We start from the raw sequence: 24,226 nt of genomic DNA, 5'->3' as shown, positions 1-24,226 counted from the left end.
ATGAAACACATAAGTTATAAAATGATATCACTAATAAATATAAATTATTCGATTACGATTACATGTTTTAATATATATATATATATATATATATATATATATATATATATATATATATATATATATATATATATATATATATATATATATATATATATATATATATATATATATATATATAATATAGGTTCGTGAATCCGAGGCCAACCCTATACTTGTTCAATGTCATTACATGTATTTTTACTACAAAATACATTAGGTGAGTTTCATTTGCTCCCTTTTTAATTGCTTTTGCAATATATATTTTTAGGCTGAGAATACATGTGTTGCTTTTATAAATGTTTACAAAATACACACAAGTACTTAAAAATATATTCTACGTTGAGTTGTATCACTGGCATACTTCCCTGTAGCTTGGTAACTAATATTTACATGGTTATTGTAAACGCGAATCCTGTTGATAGATCTATCGGGCCTGACAACCCCAACCGGACTGGACGGCCAGTATTCAACGGTTGCACAGTACTTCATTTCGGTGACTACACTTGGTACGGTGTAGTGAGATTTCATAATAAAGGGAATATGCGACGTTATTAAATGTTAAGTATGGTTACCAAGTGCTCAACCACTTAGAATTCTTTACATACACTTGCGAGTGTATTATGTTTATAATTATGAAATCTTGTGGACTATTAATATATTAAAAAGATTGTTATGATAAACCTATGAACTCACCAACCTTTTGGTTGACACTTTTAAGCATGTTTATTCTCAGGTACGAATTAAGTCTTCCGCTGTGCATTTGCTCAATTTAAGGACATTACTTGGAGTCGATCATCGCAATGGGACCAAATGTTGATGACTTCGTCCAGGTGGATAAGGACGGGTCCTCACAGGTGGTATCAGAGCTGGTTTAATGCCGTTTATGAGCGGGTTAATCCTAGAGGGGGTTCTCACAGTGTTACCTGTGACAAAGCATTGGCTCTTACTCCTCGTGGTCCCTATTAGGGTTGGCTGTACTGCTGAGAGGCGGGCCGTAAAATCAGTGTCTGAGGTACGCTCAGTGGTCACCAGGTGGTTAGCTGGGAAGGCACTGAGTGGGATGCGTCCCCACTGTTATCACAGGTGGTATCAGAGCGGTGGTCTTAGCGAAACAGGTCTTGCATTAATGTGTCTAACTGATAGTTGTTTAGATGCATTAGTGGATCTGGACTTCGACCGTGTCTGCATGTCAAAAGTTTTGCTTATCATTTTTGTCGGAAATCATCTGCTTATCATCTATAGGAAATTACCTGCTCATTTTTCTTAGTCTAGACACATCTTACTGAATTGGCTGCATGATTAGTGTATAGACAAAACTCATATCTTAGCGTATCTGCTAAATCATATCTTAGCGTATCTATTACGATAGACTTTGCCTGATACCTTCCGTAAATTTCTCCGTAACTTAGGGGAATCTGGTACTATATATATCTATGCATATGATGCAATGAGAATACCATCCAACTATCAATTGCTGTCAATAAACTCTTAATACCAAAAATCTTTTCTGAGATCGCGTAAGATGGCCTCTACGAATCGACCAAGTTCCTCTGACTCTGAAGACAGTGTGACAGGAGCACACCAACCAATCAACTACCGTGATTACTAGAGAAAATGGGGGTGGGTTCGCGACATACTCACCATATGGAGAAGGGAAGAAGGTACTCCATATCATGAACCGAATTTATCACCTAACCTTGGAGTACTTGACCCGCTAACCGGCGAACCCGTTCGCAACACCGTTTATACACTTTTTGCAAGAATTTTTCGTCTTGAGACTACCATTAACGGAACTAGAGAAGATGTCCGACCTTTACCTCACACTGATAACCAACCAGGGTTAGTAGAAGAAGTTAGAGAACTCCGAGCTCGAGTATTAATTTTAGAGAGCACGGTACACAATTTGCAAGCACCAGCAGTACCACCAACACCAGTAATATCACCAACTTCAGCACCAACGGTACCAGTACCACCAATAACCCAAGTTTCAACAATCCATGCCTCACCATCTCATTCTGTACCTCAAGCATAATCATCGTTCTACGTATCGTTCTATCTACTTTATCTTCATTCTACATATCGTTCTACATCGATTATCTTCGCTCGACATGGCGATTATGTAATTTCTAAAGTTTTAGAGATTATGTAATCTAGTATTAACGATAAATCAAATGAGTTTAATATCTTATTGACTCATTAAATTCATAATTACATCTGAAGAAAATATATATGCAAGTATATTTTCATAAAGATTGTAATTAAAATTCTTTTGTACAAACTGTTAATGGTGAAAATATTTTAACGGGTAGGTAATAACCGAGGAATATTTAGATTTCACATTAATCAGTTACACGGTACATTCTTCGACTCTGATTCAACAGTCAGTCACTATCCTACTTGTATCCATAGATATACGTATCCGTTTACCACAGAATCCATTTTCGTTCAATTTCATATTTGGATTTTGACCTAACAGAATCCAACAAGTGGCATAGTGAAGAAAACATTGGACAAAGTAAAATTTGTTAGAAACAAACGAACTAATTAATTGAAATATTGTTAAGAATCCACGCTAACTGTTCCTAGCTAGCTGGTTACATTTTATTTATCGCAATTTAATTCTCGCAATTTACATTCTCGCAATTTTATTTATCGTCATTTAATTTCTGTATTTATTTTACGCACTTTAAATAACGGGACACGTATACAAGGTTTCGACATATCATATTGACCCATCTATATATTTATCTTGGAACAACCATAGACACTCTATATACAAATGACGGAGTTAGCTATACATGGTTGAGGTTGATTCCAAAATATATATATAGTTTGAGTTGTGTTCAATACTGAGACCGGTACACGGGTCACGATACGTATTAATTAATTCGAATGTTATATATTAAACTATATATGAACTATTGGACTATTGGACTACTAACTTTGGACAATTAAAATGAATTAAAAATATTGATTATAACATATGAAACTAAACAATTCTTCAAATTTGCCACTTGATTTCATCTTAAACCTCATTCGTATCTTGACGATTACAATTTGCGTTCAAACCTTTCATGATTCTTGAAAACATCTCAATCGAGAAGATGAACCAACCGCACTTCATCTACAGAAGAAAAGATCTATGCATACTCTTTATTGTTACCGGGGAACCTTTTATATTCCACCATATTATCATCAACGTTTAATCATCTCAAAACACAATTCTCCTGAAACCACCTCGGTTTGATAACCGATGACCCAGATCCGTTAACTTTGAAAATGCTGACGAAGTAGCATTCTGTAGATAGTCTTAATGGCCAAAAGTTGATGCTAAAGAAGGAAGTGTCAGAAACACTCGATAGAAAATTTGGTACTGAAAATTGGATTTAGCACACCATGAAAGAGTCTGTAGACAATCACCAGGATTAAACCTATACTTAACGAATCCAGACGATTCAGTATCTGACGAAATCTCTAGCTCCTTAATTAGTTTAAATTCTTGCGGACGAATTTCTTCATCATCTTCTAATCTTAAATATTTTAAATTCTAAGATATCATCGTATCTTTAGATATAAATATCTTAGATAATTCTGAAGATACCTTCATAAATATCTTTATTCGAAATTATCTATCTCTTCGTGCTATCCATGTTACGTCATAAAAGAAACTATTTTAGTTTCTAAATTCGAGTTTGAATTATGAATGATTTCTTAAAGAAGTGTTGGGAATTGAAGCATGAGTTAGTATAATATAATGACGTCAGGCCAACGTGATTATATTACAGTAAGTCATGCTAAATTTCTAATGGAACATGATGATACACAGGTTATACCGTCATTATGTGCCATGTTACATAACTCTTTCATTCTACTTAATCTCTAAACATATCAAGGAAATATTTCCTTGATATTTCTATTCTTCCGTAATTCCAACAAATTGCTAATAAATCGTGCAATTATATTTTCTTTATGATTAGAAGATTCTCTTTAAACTTCTTAAATTCCAGAAATCCACCGTGACTACATCAAAAGTTAAGACGAATCTTTAACTTCCTCATTTCATTTTTTTGTGACAGAATCACTCTTACTCTTCGAGTAATCGAATTGTTTATCCATGTCACTCAATGATGATAAAACTCTAATTATCAACTCATATTCGTCATGAAAATATTTTTATTGTTAGCCATGATGACTGTGATGACCCGGGAAATTTCGACCAAAAATTAAACTTAATCTTTATATAATTCTGACAAGATGAGCAAAGTCTATTTAACTGAATCTCAAAAGTTTTGAACTATTCCATGAAATCATTTTTACCCTTTGACCATTCCCGACGATTCACGAACAATTGTACGTAATTAAAAATGTAAAATAATAATAATTAATTATTAATAAAGTATATATATATATATATGTATATGATATGAAACTACATATATATATATATATGATTCTTATAAATAATAATTATTATATGGTAATGTATATAAAATATATAAATAATAAAATGTAATATTAACAAAGTAAACTTGATTGCAAATCAAAATCTAGTTGTTAAAATAATATAATTATTATCTTCATCAACATTATTAATATTAATGTCAATATTTGTGTCAATACTTTTTATAATTGTAAGTATTAAAAGTCTAATAGATTTAAGGTTAGGACTCTCAAAATAAAGGTTTTAAAAATAAAAATTAGTATAAGAATGATTGAAATTATAATTTAAATGTAATTCAAATATTATTTGTTATTAATATTAATGCTAATACTCTTATTAATATTATTACTTTTATAATTGTCATTAACATTAAAAATCATTATGATAATTTTAAGTTATCATTATTATTATTATTATAATTATTATTAATATTATTAGTATTATTATTATTAACATATTTATTTATTTATTAATACTAAATATATTATGAAAACACATATATATAAATATTTATATATAAAATTCAGTCATATATTTTTTTATATAAAAACAGATATACAAATACTGATATAGATACTGAAATATGAAAATTTCAGATTATAATCAATTAGATATACATACATAAAATATAGATATATGTATGCAGATATAGATACAAATATATATATATATATATATATATATATATATTATATATAAATATATAATTACGGCTTAATACATGTATATCTATATAAATTTTGTATTCTGTTGCCTATCACTTTCCAACTGTATCAAAATCTGTTTTGGGTCTACCATCTAGTACAGATCGATTTCAAGTGTTTCAATAACAACAAAATCAGTTAAGATCAAATATAACTTTTTATTTATTTATTCTGACAGAATAAATTGTGTCGAACAAAATCAAGCTACAAAACAAAGGTACACTGAGTAAATTCAACTGCAATATTATTTGTTAACTATCTCTATCTGCTTTTTAAATTTTTGGTTTCTTCTCCTTGTTTGGGTGAAGATTCTGTCGACTCACACATCTTTTCATTTAAAACAATCCATCAAGAACTTAAACAAAAACCATCACCTTGCAAACTTTCCCGAGCTTTTCATCTATATAGATACATACACGCGTATATCAAGTCGGACCACCTTTCACCTTGTCTCTCCTCAAAACCAATTCGAAAACCACAAACCAAGAACTATGGTTACTGCATATTTTTTTGTTGTGTCTGTGTGTTACCTTCGCTGCAACCAACCCACAACCACCATAAACCGCAAGATAATTATCTATCAATCACCACCATGACTGACAACCTATCTTCTCCTAAACTTTTGATCGCCTTTAACAAAACATGACAACTGACATCATCACCCGTACTGCTGCGGCATCTGTTGATCTTGTTTCGGTTTGAGCAGCCCACCCAAAGATCACCCAAATAATCACCTCCACCGCTACTATGTTTTACGACTACTATCCTCTTTAGTTCCTGTTGTGATTCAACCCTCATCTTCCACGTAAATACTGCGACGGCTCCTATTTTTTTTTATCTTAAAAGCCGAATATAAACTAAGGTATCTCATATAATGTGCTTCTCCTTGTAGCCTACTTTCACCAAACAAATACCCCACTTGCCAAACATTTTCACTAGTGGGGAAGAATATCATTACAACAATAACAAGTGTGTGTCTTTTCTTTGCTTTTTGGCCGAAAGTCACAAACTATAATATTCCCATTTGCTTATAATATGAGGTTATATAGTAGTGGAGTTGGTTAGTAGGGCCGTGGGATGATAGGATAGAAATTACAATTATGATGTTGAGGGTAATGTTAAAAAATAAAAGATGATGATGAAGAACCGAAGGTATATAGAACCGGTGGGGGTACTTGATTCCTGTTGCAAACCGAATCCTTTATGCGGGTATACTAACCATCGGATTGTTTCTTTAGCATTGGGCCACCATATATTATTTCCAGTTGGGTCGTGGGCTTATCATAGAAATTGGGCCTCAAACTCATTTAGCTAATCAGGCCAAGAACCGATTTTCTGTTGGGTTGTTGATTGGGCCTAGCTGAATGAAAACGGGTTATAGGTTTTTCAGTTGAGGTTTAATCAGAAAAATGGATCCAGTTGAATGGTTAAGGGGTATGTTGGGTGTACAAAAGGTCTTGGGTTCGAGCCCTGCAAGGTCATTTTATTATTTATTTTTTTTAAAGAAGAAGGGAGAAAAGAAAACAGAAGGGATATAGGATAAGTAAAATTCGTTATCAACTTAGTCAGAAAAACAGAATTGGTGTCATGGTCAAGGGTGTTTGTGTATAACAAGAGGTCAGGGGTTCAAGCCCGGACAATGGTGTTTATTTTCTTTTTAAGAGCTCATTACTTGGAGGTAGTACTATTATCCTATTTGTTATTATTAAAATTATTATATTTTTTTTTATTATTATTACGAATATTAATTTTAATTATTATGATATAAAAGAAAATATAAATTTAGAAATGTTAAGATGAAAGTAGATATGGTTATGATTACGCTTAATGATACAATTAAAACAATAAATATTAAGAACGATGTTATGTTTATATAGTCATGGTAAAAAGGAATGTTATATGTTATAATCATCAAATTTAATCAAGTATTATTTTATTATCCTTATTAATATTATTAACATTATTATATTAATACAAATAAAATGACAAACATTAGTAACAAAATTTTTATTTTCAATATCATTACTAAATATAATTATTACTATTAATATTATTAATTTAGTACTATTATAGTTATTAAAATTACAAACAATAGATTTATATAAAAACATAGTTATTACATAACAACTCCATTAGTATTTTTATAATTATTCATGTAAAATATATAAAATAAATATATTTAAATTATTAATGAAACACATAATTTATCAAGATAATATTTATATCACTAATAAAATATAAAATTTGTTCGATTTCCATTATATGTGTTAATATATACATAAATGATATAGGTTCGTGAATCCGAGGTCAACCCTATACTTGTTCAATGTCGTTCTATGTATTTTTACTACAAAATACAATAGGTGAGTTTCATTTGATTCCCTTTTACTCTTTACATTTTTGGGACTGAGAATGCATGCGCTACTTTTACAACTGTTTTGTTAAATGCTTTTGAAATATATTTTGAACTGCGAATACATGCAAATGCTTTATTAACTGTTTTACAATATTTATATGCGTGAGTTTCATTAATCCCTTTTTAAATGCTTTTGCAATATATATTTTTGGGACTGAGAATACATGCGCTGCTTTTATAAATGCTTTTACGAAATAGACACGAGTGATCGAAACTAAATTCTATGGTTGGATTATTAAACCGAATATGCCCCTTTTTATTAAGTCTGGTAATCTAAGAATTAGGGAACAGACACCCTAATTGACGCGAACTCTAAAGATAGATCTATCGGGCCCAACAAGCCTGATGTCAAAGCATAGGGGTATAAAATACTATTAAATTTTTGCAGGAAAAAATATTAAATACGATACAATTTTACACAAGATATTTATTTATTTATAGAATGGATATACTTAAACCTTGCTACAACACTTATAGGCAGTGTACCTAATCGTACAGTAGTGTAGTTTTTAGTAAGTCCGGTTCGTTCCACAGGGAAATCTTTAAACAAAGCTCAACGCTATATTAGTTTACTTTTATAAAAATACAAATATATATATATGTAATATTATTATTATAAAGGGGGGTTTTTACCGTTTAATGACCGGTTTGTCGATTTTAAAACTTTAGTCACAGTTAAAACCTAATGTAAAATATAAAATAAATACAAGAATTAATTTAAAGCGTAAAGTAAATAACGATAATGAAATTGCGAATAATAAAAGTGCGATAAAATAAACTTGCGATGATAATTAAAGATGCAATTAAATATAATAACAATAAAAAATGCGATAATTAGAAGTGCAATTAAATATAAAATAAAGGAAATTAAATATGAAATAAAAGAATTATGCTTATTTAAACTTCCGTAATCATGATGTTTGACGTGTTGATTTTAGTTTTATGCCCATGGGTTAATTGTCCTTTGTCCTGGATTATTTAATCTGTCCGTCTGGTTTTTTTCCATAACAGTCCATCAGTCATAAATATAAAGTGCGAGTGTCCTCGTCAAATTATTATTATACCCGAAGTTAAATATTCCAACTAATTGGGGATTCGAATTGTAACAAGGTTTTAATACTTTGTTTAATGAATACACCAGGTTATCGACTGCGTGTAAACCAAGGTTTTACTACTTTGTTAACAATTACATCAATTACCCTTGAATGTAATTTCACCCCTGTTTTAATTATTCTAGTGGCTATTAATCCATTCCCGTGTCCGGTTAAATGAACGATTATTCGTACATATAAATACCCCGCCCATCGTGTCCGATTGAGTGTATATGGTAATTTATAGGGACACCCAATTGTAAATCTTTATATTAACATTAACAAACTTTCATTTAGTTAAACAAATATAAAGCCCATTAATAACCCATAGTCTAATTTCCACAAGTGTCGTTCTTTTGTCCAAACCCCAATTATGGTACAAAGCCCAATTACCCAATTTTAGTAATTAGCCCAACATCATGATTACTTCGTTTTAAATAAGCATAATAATAACTTAGCTACGAGACATTAATATAAAAAGGTTGAACATAACTTACAATGATTAAAAATAGCGTAGCGTTACACGGACAGAATTTCGACTTACACCCTTACAACATTCGCTAACATACCCTTATTATTAGAATTAAAATTAAAATTAAAATATAAATTATATATATATATATATATAAATTTTACGTATGATAAGAGAAGAAAAAGATCATGGATTTTTGATCAGAATTCGGTTTGCTTTATAGGCAGAGTTGATTTTTGGGGCTCCGCGACTCGCGGCAAAATCCTCTTCAAACTCCGCGAGTCGCGCAGAATGAATTTACAGCTCACACCCTTGGAGTCTTTCTCTGCCGACGGTTTTTATTTATAAATATAATATATATATAATTAATATAATTAATTATATATTATATTATATTTATATACATAGTTAATTTATAATTTTTAGTCCGTTGCGTCGAGCGTTAAGAGTTGACTCTGGTCCCGGTTCCGGATTTTCGAACGTCCTTGCGTACAATTTTATATTTTGTACTTTGCGTTTTGAATCTTGTACTCTTGTAATTTCGAGACGTTTCTTATCAATAATTGGAACCTCTTTGATTGTCTTTTGTTCTTTTGAGCTTTTTGGTCGTTTGCGTCTTCAATTCGTCGAATCTGTCTTTTGTCTTCACCTTTTATTATACAAACGAATATCACTTGTAAATAGAACAATTGCAACTAAAAGCTTGTCTTTCTTGAGGAATAATGCTATGAAATATATGTTCATTTTTAGCATTATCAAATATTCCCACACTTGAGCGTTGCTTGTCCTCAAGCAATATTGTCTTGAAATACTAGAATCACTTCTTTATTCTTCACACTTTGTACATCAATGATTTCTATATGGCGGTATAAACAATGGTAGTAACGATATGGTTTACAGTCTCACATGACTATAAAAAATTAGATCCATTAAGGAAATTGGATCTTTATGAAAACATTTGATCTAAATTAAATCTAGTTTTTTACCCTAGATAAGTTTTCCGGGATAACCCTTTACCGGTGTTTACAAAATATTTTTGTGGGTTTGGTGGGTTTCAGATTTGAAAATTTTAGCTCAAAACTTGCTGTTTTGTGTCACCCACTTGCTAACCTTGTATTAGGAAAGCAACACGTCCAGTTTACTTGTTCCGTATATTACCTTTCGGTAAACTACCGTCCGATTGTAAAGGAAAGCGTTGAACAAGCAACTGTTAAGGCAATGTCCCGTGACATGCTTTTGATTATGGTCTATAACGTGTCGGACGCAATTACTATCCTTGGTAGGAGCAATAGTAAAGCTCACCCTTATAATTTTTCGGTCTGGCACAAGGTCCTGTCTTTGACCACTATGCAACCACCGTTCTTACGGTTGACACCCGATTTAGTTCAGGTGACCTAATGAATTCCAGGTGAATTCCTAGGATTTTACATTCAATGGTAATGAACGCATTGAAAATAGGGTTTTCAGAAAACAAATCGGTTTATAATTTTGATCAAAATATTTTCTCGTTCAAGCTCGAGTTTAGATATCATTGAATTCCATGAGTTTGTAATTCTCAATCTTTAAGGTCAATCTCTAGGATTGAGTAATATCAGTCTTAAAAGCTGATTTTTAATCTTTAAGGAGATTATCCTTTCTGGGGATCTGATTCATTAGTCTTATCCAGCTAATTTGCATGGTGCCCCCCCCATTGTACGAGATAAATCCTTCTCATGGTTAGGATAAATCTGACCACTTGGCGACCCTGTTTAATGCTGAGGTCCGTGGATTTCCTGCTGATTTTAGTGATGACTTTTCTAGATTTTTCGTCAACCTACAGCTGGTCTGGACGACAACTTCATGACCTAAATCAAGAAGCGCGTTTCTTTTTCGGAAGACTTTACTTCCTTTTAATGATGGAATTGATTCATCGTGTAGATCCATCTCTTCTTTTCTTTCATCGGGTAAAACAGTTTAGTTTAGTCCAAAGCAAAAGTATTTTCAGTTATTTGTTACAGATATATGTGACATATGTTTAAGATAACTTGGTAAATTTTCCCACACTTAGCTTTTATTTTCTTTTTTATCGTCCTCTATTCCATTTTAAATGAATTTTAACATTTTAGTTTGTTTCTTAATTTATGTCCTTTCCGAGGTAACAATAATTTCGGTGTTAAAACCTAGTTTTATCGTTCATAAATATGTATAAACATGATTTTAAATTCATTTAATTGAAAATTTTGAAAAATTTTACTAGAATTGGGTAGTCAGTATATAAGACTAGGGCTGTTCCTTTTTTATCAGAGAGCACTAGATTCTAATACAACTACTGCTTTACTAGTATTTTTAATGGTAACCAAGTGTTTAAGATAAAAATTTTAAAATCCGAAAGAATTTAACCCCTTCCCACACTTAAGATCTTGCAATGCCCTCATTTGCAAGAAATCAGTAACAATTTAAATTATTGAGGGTGATTTGTGTGAAAATGATTAAATTTTTACCAAAGTTTCCAAATATATTGGCGTTTGTTTGCTGAATGATAAATGGTGCACATCATTTGTTCATTCCGTCTTGTTGTTATTTCACATATAGTTTGCATCTTGTCGTCAAAATTAGTTGCTTTTGCTGAACTTAATGCCAGTCTTTGAAAATGCGTTGTTTTACCCTGTTGTGTACATAAGATAAACTGCAAACATATATACATATTTTTGAAGTTTGGTATATTACCCCACATTCAAAAATTATTAAAATCTAAGAATAAAAGTTAGATAATTATAAAAATGATTACAATATTAACAAAAGTATTAAACGTATCAATAATTACAAATTACAAAATAATAAAAAAATAATAAGTAAACTAAGGATGATATTGGTACCAATAGGGGTTCCAGGCATAACCATAAGTGCTATAGAATGCTTCGGCAGGATCATACGTAGGATATGGTGGCTGCATCTCTATAGACCAAGGAGGGAAGATGGGTTTCGGTTCGATGTCCTAGTCCGTCCCTCGACAAAATTTTAAAATTTGTCTTTTTGTAGCGATTGTTTTAAAAGCTAAGATTTTTGGGTTTTTTAATGTTTTTGGCATACTTTAAATCAATAAGATTAAAAATAATGATATTAAAAGTTCTCGTCCCTCCCTCGGGTAAAGCAATTTCGGTTCAAAGACCTAGTCTTCAACTTACGACGAATTTTAAAAATCATATTCTTAACTTAATGAGATAAAGTAAATTTTTGTTTTTAAATTCACACAACTTAAATATAAAATTCAAAATTATTATTAAAAATTCACACCAAACTTAAAATTTGAAATGCATAAAATTAAAAATTCATATTTTAAAAATTAAAAATTCACACCAAACTTAATTTAAAAATTCATATTATAAATTCATACCAAACTTATATTAATTTTTCAAATATTTACAATTTTAAATATATTGTTTTTACAAAGTTTACAATATTAATTTAAGATTTAAATATTAATTTTAAAAACATGGTAAAAATAAAATTAAAAATCTTTTTATCTTTTTATCCCACTTTAATCAATCAAATATTATCAAAAATATGCGCCCCTCTTTTCGGTAAAGTAATTTCGGTTCCAAGACCTAATTTAACTCATGACGAATTTTTGAAATATTTTGGGTTGATTGATTAAAGATATTTATACCTTAAGAATAAACGTTAAATTTCGCAGTGATGTAATAAATTTTTGAATGATATCAATAATTTCGGTCGCCAAACCTAATTTTATTCAATACCAATTTAATACTTTTTAGCGAACAAATTAGCGTTTATTATCAAAAGGTTAAAAATAAATAAAAAAAAATTAAAAATAAAAACTGTACAGACATACCTGTGAAATAGATTTCTTAGTTATATGATCTATCACATTCATAAGATAGTCGGTTTAATTGGTTTTCCATGGCTACATAGGCATAACCTCGAGCATTCAGTATCTTTTCTTCTAAACATATGAACGGTCCGTCTCTGCATAAAGTAACAAATTCGGTATTTGAATAGGTTTGATTATTTGAACATTTACCTCCATGTGACCATTTTCCGCATTTGTGACATCTTTCTAGGTGTCGTGCTCTTCTTTTCGCTGCGGATTTTGATTTTCCTTTACCAAATTGTAACTTATTATCTTCGCATCTGGATTCTTTTCTAACTCCGTCCATTCTTTCTCTGATTACTGATACTATTTCACTCGGTAGTATGTCATTATTACGTTTAGTGATCAAAGCGTGTAGCATTAGACCATGGTTTAGTTCACAGGCAGTCTTCATTTTGTAAAAACCTAAAAAAAATAAAAATTCAGAATGGGGGGAGAAGACTAGTTCTTTAGGGTCTGCTAGGGAAAGACCATTCGGGTTCCATTTTCGAGAACTACACGAAAACAGACAATCTAACTCTAACAGAAATACATATTATCCTTTAAAGACTTGGTTCTCCCCACACTTAGTTAGCTGTGGTGTCGAAATTGTGATTAACTTCGTTGTCGACTTCCATCGGACCATGTATGTAATGTTTAACTCTGTGACCATTAACTTTAAATTCAATCCCATTTGAATTTATTAATTCTATCGTTCCGTATGGGAAAACTCTTTTGACTATGAATGGTCCAGACCATCTTGATTTCAATTTTCCAGGAAATAGCTTGAATCGTGAATTGAAAAGAAGAACTCTGTCTCCTTCTTTAAATTCTTTTGAACTTCTGATTCTTTTATCATGCCATTTCTTCGTTCTTTCTTTATAGATTAACGAATTTTCGTATGCTTCATGTCTTAATTCTTCTAATTCATTTAGTTGACTTAATCGTAGACGTCCGGCTTCATGTAAATCAAGATTACATGTCTTCAAAGCCCAAAATGCTTTGTGTTCAATTTCTACTGGAAGATGACATGCTTTTTCATAAACAAGTCTAAAAGGTGTGGTTCCAATTGGAGTTTTGTAGGCTGTTCTAAAAGCTCAGAGTGCATCCTCCAATTTAATGGACCATTCCTTCGGATTTGATCCTACGGTTTTCTCTAGAATACGTTTTAAAGCTCGGTTTGTATTTTCAACTTGTCCACTTGTTTGTGGATGATATGCGGTGGAGATTTTATGAGTTACTCCATATCTTTTAAGAACTTTCTCAAGTTGATTATTACAGAAATGAGTACCCCGACCACTTATTAAAGCTTTCGGTGTTCCAACCCTTGCAAAAAGACGTTTTAAAAAGTTGACTACAACTCGTGCATCGTTAGTTGGGAGAGCTTGTGCTTCCGCCCATTTAGATACATAATCAATGGCTACGAGTATATATAGATTATTATTAGATTTTGGAAATGGACCCATAAAGTCAATACCCCAAATGTCAAATACTTCACATACTTGGATGACATTTTGTGGCATTTCATCACGTTGACTTATTTTTCCGGCCCTTTGACATGCATCACAGGATTTGCAAAGAAGGTGTGCGTCTTTGTAAATTGTAGGCCAATAGAATCCAGCTTCATAAACTTTTCTTGCTGTTAGTTGAGGCCCATAATGCCCTCCTGTTGGTCCTGTGTGACAATGGTTTAAAATTTTACTAGCTTCATCTCCAAATACACATCGGCGTATTATTCCATCGGGACAACTTTTAAACAAATGTGGATCTTCCCAAAAATAGTGTTTTATATCACTGAAGAATTTCTTTCGTCTTTGGTACGATAATCCTTTTTCAAGGAATCCACAAACTAAGTAGTTTGTATAGTCTGCAAACCATGGGATTTCTTTATAATCTATCTTCAATAGATATTCATCAGGAAAGTTGTCTTGTATGGCCGATTCATTTAGAACTTCTAACTCAGGATTTTCAAGACGAGAAAGATGATCAGCGGCGAGATTTTCTGCTCCTCTTTTATCTCAGATTTCAATATCAAACTCTTGTAAGAGTAAGATCCAACGGATTAATCTTGGTTTAGCATCTTGTTTTGAAAATAGGTATCTAAGAGCAGAATGGTCGGTATAGACCATCGTTTTTGCTAGAACGAGATATGAACGAAATTTGTCAAAAGCAAAGACAATAGCAAGGAGTTCTTTTTCAGTAGTTGTATAGTTCGTTTGTGCTCCTTGTAATGTCTTACTAGCATAATATATAGGTTGAAATCGTTTTTCAATCCTTTGTCCTAAAACGGCTCCCATTGCAAAATCACTTGCATCGCACATTAGTTCAAATGGTAGATTCCAATTTGGTGTTATCATGATCGGTGCATTAGTGAGTTTCTCTTTAAGAATATTAAAAGATTTGATACACTCATCTGAAAAGATGAATGGAGCATCCTTTTCTAGGAGTTTATTCATAGGAGTGGCAATTTTAGAAAAATCTTTTATGAAACGTCGGTAAAAACCGGCATGCCCTAGAAAACTCCTAACTCCTCTAACATTGGTGGGATGTGGAAGTTTAGCAATTACATCTACTTTAGCTCTATCCACTTCAATTCCTTCTTTTGAAATTTTATGTCCAAGAACGATGCCTTCTTTAACCATGAAATGGCATTTCTCCCAATTAAGTACTAGATTTGATTTTTCGCATCTAATTAGCATTCGTTCCAGATTAACTAGACATGATTTAAATGTATCACCGAAGACTAAAAAGTCATCCATGAATACTTCCATGCATTCTTCTATCATGTCGTGAAAAATCGCCATCATACACCTTTGAAAGGTTGCAGGGGCGTTGCAAAGTCCAAATGGCATGCGTTTGTAAGCAAAAGTACCATAAGGGCACGTGAATGTGGTTTTCTCTTGGTCCTCGGGTGGTTTTCTCTTGGTCCTCGGGTGCTATTGGAATTTGAAAATATCCGGAAAATCCATCTAGAAAACAATAGTAACTATTTCCTGCTAATCTTTCCAACATTTGATCTATGAAAGGTAAGGGAAAGTGATCTTTTCTGGTGGCGTCATTTAATTTTCTATAATCAATACATACACGCCATCCTGTTACAGTCCTAGTAGGAATAAGCTCATTTTTCTCATTTGTAATGACAGTCATGCCACCCTTCTTAGGTACGCATTGAACTGGGCTTACCCATGGACTATCAGAAATTAGATATATCAAACCTGCATCTAGCAGTTTAATAATCTCTTTCTTAACTACATCTTTCATATTAGGATTTAGTCTTCGTTGGCGTTGCACATACGTTTTATGACCTTCTTCCATAAGGATTTTATGTGTGCAATACGAAGGACTTATTCCTTTAATATCATGAATCTTCCATGCAATGGCTGGTTTATGAGCTTTCAACACAGAAATGAGTTGTGATTTCTCATTTTCAGTAAGAGAAGACGATATTATTACAGGTAATTCAGATTCACCATGTAAATAAGCGTATTCCAAATGGTTTGGAAGTGGCTTTAACTCTAATTTCGGAGGTTCTTCTATCGATGATTTATATCGATATCTGTCTTCTTCTTTTAGCATTTGAATTTCTTCTGTTGTTGGTTCATATCCATTAGCTATAAGTGTAGCTAACATTTCAGCTTCATCAATTTGTTCATTACCTTCTCCTAAAGAACATTCTCCTGTTCCTTGTAATTCTGGAAATAATTCTGCATGTGCATCTATAGTTTGAATATAATAACATGTATCATCTGCAGATTGTGGTTGTTGCATTGCTCTATTAACTGAAAAGGTAACACTCTCATCCTCTATACTTAGGGTCAGTTTCTTACCGAACACGTCTATCATTGCTTTAGCCGTGTTTAAGAATGGTCTTCCTAATATGAGAGGAACTTGAGAATCTTCTTCCATGTCCAGAACAACAAAATCTACTGGAAATACTAAAGTACCAACTTTAACTAGCATGTTCTCCATTATCCCTCTAGGATATTTTATTGATCTATCGGCTAGTTGTACGCTTATTCTGGTTGGTTTCAATTCTCCAAGGTCTAGTTTAGTGTATAGTGAATACGGCATTAGATTTATACTAGCACCTAAGTCTGCCAATGCTTCTATTGAACTAAGACTACCCAGAAAACATGGAATTGTGAAACTTCCTGGATCAGATAATTTTTCTGGTATCTTATTCAACAGCACTGCTGAACAATTAGCATTCATAGTAACAGCCGAGACTTCTTCCATTTTCTTTCTATTTGAGATTAGATCTTTCAAGAATTTAGCATATCTTGGCATTCCTGAAATCACATCAATGAAAGGAAGATTTACATTTATCTGTTTAAACATATCCAAAAATTTGGATTGCTCGGCTTCAAGTTTCTCTTTCTTCATTTTACTCGGGTAAGGAAGTGGTGGTTGATATGGTTTAACATAAGGTTTATCCTTAACTGTGTTATCTTCATTAACCTTCTCAACTACCGGTTCTTTTTCCTTATCTTGATCAGGTTGTGGTTCTTGTGGAGTAGGAATAGTTTCATCAGAAGTTACAGGTATTTCAGGTGGTTTAAGTGTTGTACCACTTCTTGTGGTAATAGCTTTAGCTGTTTCATTCCTGGGGTTAGCATTTGTATCACTAGGTAGACTTCCCGGTTTTCTTTCACCTATTAACCTTGCTAGGTTACTTACTTCTTGTTCCAGATTTTGAATAGAAGCTTGTTGATTTCTAAATGCTTGAGCATTTTGTTCATTGGTTTGTTTCTGAGATGTGAAAAACTGTGTTTGAGTTTCAACTAGCTTCGTCATCATATCTTCTAAATTCGGCTTTTTATCATCGGTTTGTTGTGGTGGTTTGTTTTGAAAATTCGGTCTTTGCTGATTATAGGTATTATTGGATATTTGTTGATTGCTAGGACCTTGTTGGTTGTTGTATGGAATATTTCGGTTATAATTCTGGTTTTGATTGTAAATCGGTCTTGGCGGTTGATAATTATTCTGATAATTATTTCCAGGCCTTTGGTTTATGTATGAAATATTCTCTCTTTGTTCCATTGTTAATTCAATACTGAGACAATCTTTTGTCAAATGTGGTCCTCCACACTGCTCACAACTAATTCGTATTGAGTGAATATCTTTAGTCATCTTTTCCATTCGTCGTTCCACAGCATCTATCTTTGCGGAAATGGAATCTAAGTCATGGCTAGAATCGGCTCTAGCTGCTTTAGATGATCTAACGATATCTTTTTCTTGGTGCCACTCATGTGAGTGGGAAGCAGTGTTATCAATAATTTTGTAAGCATCAGTTTCGGTTTTCTTCATAATAGAACCACCAGCTGCTATATCTATGTCTTTTCTTGTAGTGATGTCGCATCCTTGGTAGAATATTTGTACTATTTGACAGGTGTCTAAACCATGTTGCGGACATCCTCTTAACAATTTTCCATATCTTGTCCACGCCTCATATAGAGTTTCATTTGGCTTCTGTGTGAACGTAACAATTTCTGCTTGAAGTCTTACGGCTTTAGATGCAGGAAAGAATTGTTTAAGAAATTTGTCAACTAAAACATCCCATGTATCAATCGCCCCTTCAGGTAACGATTCCAACCAATCTTTGGCTTCTCCCTTTAAAGTCCAGGGAAATAACATGAGATATATCTGTTCATCCTCCACTTCTCGGATTTTAAATAGTGTGCAGATCCTATTAAAGGTACGTAGATGTTCATTTGGATCTTCCTTCGGCGCACCACTAAATTGGCATTGATTAGTCACCATGTGTAGAATTTGTCCTTTGATTTCATAATCTGGCGCATTAATGTCTGGATGAGTAATTGCGTGACCTTGGCCAGTGCGTTTAGCTCTCATTCGGTCTTCCATACTTAAAGGTTCCAGATTCTCCATAATTGAATTTGTTGAATCGGTATCACTAGATGATTCTGATTTAATGGTTCGTTCCTCAACAATCTCTGTTTGAATGATTGGTGGTTCCGGAGGAAAGTTTAATGGTTCAGGATCTACGAACCGTTCCTGAATATTCTCCGGATTCTCAATTGTGATGTTGGGTTCAAAAAATGGATTATCGGAAATTTGAGCTGAAGTACTTGGTCGACTGGATGACGATTCTAAAGAAAAATCAACGGCGGTTATATTTGCTAAATGTCTTGATCTAGTTACAGGTGGTGAACGTACAAAAGGTGATGAACGTCTTGCTCGGTGCATTCACTGAATATCCTATTAGTTTTTTAAAAGGAAAGAAAAATTATAATAAGTTATCCAATCAATAGACTTTTCTGATTTTGCCCACGTTTCGAATAGCCAAAAGATGCAGCAGAGGGGCAGGATTCGTTTGGTCTCAATATAATTGAGGACTGTTTGGCTCCAATAACCAGGTCCACGTACAAATCCAACTATTACTACGAACCAGAAAATTTTGATGTCTATTAATTTAACCACTTAAAATAAATTTTCGTAATTTTAAGAAATTTAGATAAGAATTAGAATAAAAATCTATGTCCTAAAACTAGAATGGCGAGAAATAAGAAAGAAAAAGAGTTCGTCGCAAAAGGTCGAAAAAGAAAAAAAATGGTTGAAAAATAAAAGGTGACGGAAAAATAAAAGAAACTTATAAAAACTTAAAAATACTTGACTAACCTAACCTTATTACTACAACTAACTTAAAATTATAATCGCAAATTGAAATTACTAATTGGAATGATAATTGATACATAGTAAAAGGTGTCTAAAAATATTAAAGCTTACAGGAAAAACTAAATCCCAAATGGAAATAACTTAAAAAGAAACTAAAACTTAAAAAGGCGTCGCAAAATTTTAAAGTACCTAAATCTTAGTCTAAAGAAAAAGCACTTAAGGAATTCTACGGCAAAGCCTAAAAATCTAGGAGTAAAAATAACTATAGCAAAAACTAAGTTTAAAATTAATTATGAGAGAAAAATACAAATATTACGCTACAATGATTAAAAAGGGACAAAATATAAAAATATATAAAAAGTTGTAAAAAGTACAATTTTTATAAAAATATTATTTTTATATTATTTATTTAATAAAACTACTAATTTTACAATTTAATTAAAACTAATTAATACTAAATACATAAATAAAAAGTAAAAGTAAAAATAAAACTAATAATAATAATAATAATAATAATAATAATAATAATTAGGGTTAAATAATAATTATAATTAATTAAAACCCGTAATTAATGCTGAATTAGGGCTTCTGTCCGTGTGTCAGGTACCCTCCGAGAGTCGCGGTAATTATTGCATCAAACCCCGCGAGTCGCGGGGTTCAAAAATTCAGATGACAGCTTTAAATTCGACGCGTTTTTTCTTTATTTATTATTTTTTTTTATTTTCTGTTTTTAATTTTTTTTCTATAAATAAAAGATAGTTAATAAAACTTATATTTTTATAAACTAAAATAGAAATAAAGAAACTTATAAAACTTAAATATTTAACAAAATCTTAAAAATACTTATATTTTTGTTTTTCTTTTTATATTTTTGAATAATTAAAACGTATTTTTACAAAAACGAATTTTTAATAAAAGTAAACTAAAAATCTTTTTTTTTTTTTTTATATTAGCGTTACGCTTCCGGCTTTTAAGATAAGTTCCCCGGCAGCGGCGCCAAAAATACTTGATGTCAAAGCATAGGGGTATAAAATACTATTAAATTTTTGCAGGAAAAAATATTAAATACGATACAATTTTACACAAGATATTTATTTATTTATAGAATGGATATACTTAAACCTTGCTACAACACTTATAGGCAGTGTACCTAATCGTACAGTAGTGTAGTTTTTAGTAAGTCCGGTTCGTTCCACAGGGAAATCTTTAAACAAAGCTCAACGCTATATTAGTTTACTTTTATAAAAATACAAATATATATATATATGTAATATTATTATTATAAAGGGGGGTTTTTACCGTTTAAAGACCGGTTTGTCGATTTTAAAACTTTAGTCGCAGTTAAAACCTAATGTAAAATATAAAATAAATACAAGAATTAATTTAAAGCGTAAAGTAAATAACGATAATGAAATTGCGAATAATAAAAGTGCGATAAAATAAACTTGCGATGATAATTAAATATGCAATTAAATATAATAACAATAAAAAATGCGATAATTAGAAGTGCAATTAAATATAAAATAAAGGAAATTAAATATGAAATAAAAGAATTATGCTTATTTAAACTTCCGTAATCATGATGTTTGACGTGTTGATTTTAGTTTTATGCCCATGGGTTAATTGTCCTTTGTCCTGGATTATTTAATCTGTCCGTCTGGTTTTTGTCCATAACAGTCCATCAGTCATAAATATAAAGTGCGAGTGTCCTCGTCAAATTATTATTATACCCGAAGTTAAATATTCCAACTAATTGGGGATTCGAATTGTAACAAGGTTTTAATACTTTGTTTAATGAATACACCAGGTTATCGACTGCGTGTAAACCAAGGTTTTACTACTTTGTTAACAATTACACCAATTATCCTTGAATGTAATTTCACCCCTGTTTTAATTATTCTAGTGGCTATTAATCCATTCCCGTGTCCGGTTAAATGAACGATTATTCGTACATATAAATACCCCGCCCATCGTGTCCGATTGAGTGTATATGGTAATTTATAGGGACGCCCAATTGTAAATCTTTATATTAACATTAACAAACTTTCATTTAGTTAAACAAATATAAAGCCCATTAATAACCCATAGTCTAATTTCCACAAGTGTCGTTCTTTTGTCCAAACCCCAATTATGGTACAAAGCCCAATTACCCAATTTTAGTAATTAGCCCAACATCATGATTACTTCGTTTTAAATAAGCATAATAATAACTTAGCTACGAGACATTAATATAAAAAGGTTGAACATAACTTACAATGATTAAAAATAGCGTAGCGTTACACGGACAGAATTTCGACTTACACCCTTACAACATTCGCTAACATACCCTTATTATTAGAATTAAAATTAAAATTAAAATATAAATTATATATATATATATAAATTTTACGTATGATAAGAGAAGAAAAAGATCATGGATTTTTGATCAGAATTCGGTTTGCTTTATAGGCAGAGTTGATTTTTGGGGCTCCGCGACTCGCGGCAAAATCCTCTTCAAACTCCGCGAGTCGCGGAGAATGAATTTACAGCTCACACCCTTGGAGTCTTTCTCTGCCGACTGTTTTTATTTATAAATATAATATATATATAATTAATATAATTAATTATATATTATATTATATTTATATACATAGTTAATTTATAATTTTTAGTCCGTTGCGTCGAGCGTTAAGAGTTGACTCTGGTCCCGGTTCCGGATTTTCGAACGTCCTTGCGTACAATTTTATATTTTGTACTTTGCGTTTTGAATCTTGTACTCTTGTAATTTCGAGACGTTTCTTATCAATAATTGGAACCTCTTTGATTGTCTTTTGTTCTTTTGAGCTTTTTGGTCGTTTGCGTCTTCAATTCGTCGAATCTGTCTTTTGTCTTCACCTTTTATTATACAAACGAATATCACTTGTAAATAGAACAATTGCAACTAAAAGCTTGTCTTTCTTGAGGAATAATGCTATGAAATATATGTTCGTTTTTAGCATTATCAAAGCCCCATCCAAAGTACCGGATGCTTTAGTACTTTGAAATTTACATCATGTCCGAAGGAGGATCCCGGAATGATGGGTATATTCTTATATGCATATTGTTAATGTCGGTTACCAGGTGTTCAATCCATATGAATGATATTTTTGTCTCTATGCATGGGACGTATGTTTATGAGAAATGGAAATATGAAATCTTGTGGTCTATTAAAATTATGAAATGATTATTTATATTAAACTAATGAACTCACCAACCTTTTGGTTGACACTTTAAAGCATGTTTATTCTCAGGTATGAAAGAAATCTTCCGCTATGCATTTGCTCATCTTTGAGATATTACTTGGAGTCATTCATGGCATATTTCAAAAGACGTTGCATTTGAGTCGTTGAGTTTCATCAAGATTATTATTAAGTCAATTACAGTTAGTTATATTATGAAATGTTATGCATGCCGTCAACTTTCGATGTAAAGAAAGATTGTCTTTTCAAAAACGAATGCAATGTTTGTAAAATGTATCATATAGAGGTCAAGTACCTCGCGATGTAATCAACTATTGAGAATCCTTTATAATCAATATGGACTTCGTCCGGATGGATTAGGACGGGTCCTTTCAGTTGGTATCAGAGCGGTGGTCGTAGCGAACCAGGTCTTGCATTAGTGTGTCTAACTAGGAGTTGTTAGGATGCATTAGTGAGTCTGGACTTCGACTTAATAGTTGTTAAGTTACTTTGAGGAGTCTGGACTTGAACCTGGTCTGCATGTCAAAAGTTTTGCTTATCATTTCGTGTCAAAAATTACCTGCTTATCATTCTTAGAGAATCACTTGCTTACCATTCTTAGTCTAGACACGTTCTACTACATTGACTGCCTGAATAGTGTATAGACAAAATTCATATCTTAGCGTGTGTGCTAATTCTTATCTTAGTGTATCTGTTATTGTTATCTTTGCCTTACAGCCTCCGTAGATTCCTCTGTAACTTATGAGATTTTAGTATTATATATGCATATGTAAATTATGTATTGCAGGATACTAATCTACATCCTATAATCTATTTCTTATCGAAAATCCTTCATATGATCATACGAGATGAATCCTTTAACTAGTTCGAGTCCCTCAGATTCCGATAGCTATTCCGGTAGTTATTCCGACAGCTATTCCGACATAGATGTTCACCTAAGCTCCGAAAACATCGTCATCGGCATCAATAAACCAATCAGCCATTATCAATTCATCTGATGGTTCGTAGTTGACTTAATTAATGGAAACGCGCAGAAGGCAATCCCTTCCACCAACCGAATTCACCTCTTGACAATGAACCTGAAGCGTTTACCGGCGAACCTGTTCGAGACACCATTTTCAGTCTCATTTCCAGGGTAACTCGACAAGATCATATTCTATCCACAATTCTGAACCTTATTCATCCGCTCGTTCCGACCGACAATCACCCTGGAGTAATAAGTCAACGAACTTCGTGATCGAATAATCAATTCGGAGAATATGGTGCAAAATGTACCAGCTTCAGCAACATCACCGGCACCAATAGTACAATCAATAACAGCACCAGTACCATCATCAATCCATGCTCCAATATGGTCAT

This window comes from Rutidosis leptorrhynchoides, chromosome 1 (genome assembly GCF_046630445.1).
Source record: "Rutidosis leptorrhynchoides isolate AG116_Rl617_1_P2 chromosome 1, CSIRO_AGI_Rlap_v1, whole genome shotgun sequence".
In the NCBI taxonomy this organism is placed as follows: Eukaryota; Viridiplantae; Streptophyta; class Magnoliopsida; order Asterales; family Asteraceae; genus Rutidosis; species Rutidosis leptorrhynchoides.
The sequence above is the reverse complement of the archived record's forward strand: the minus strand, read 5'-3'. Positions refer to the sequence as shown.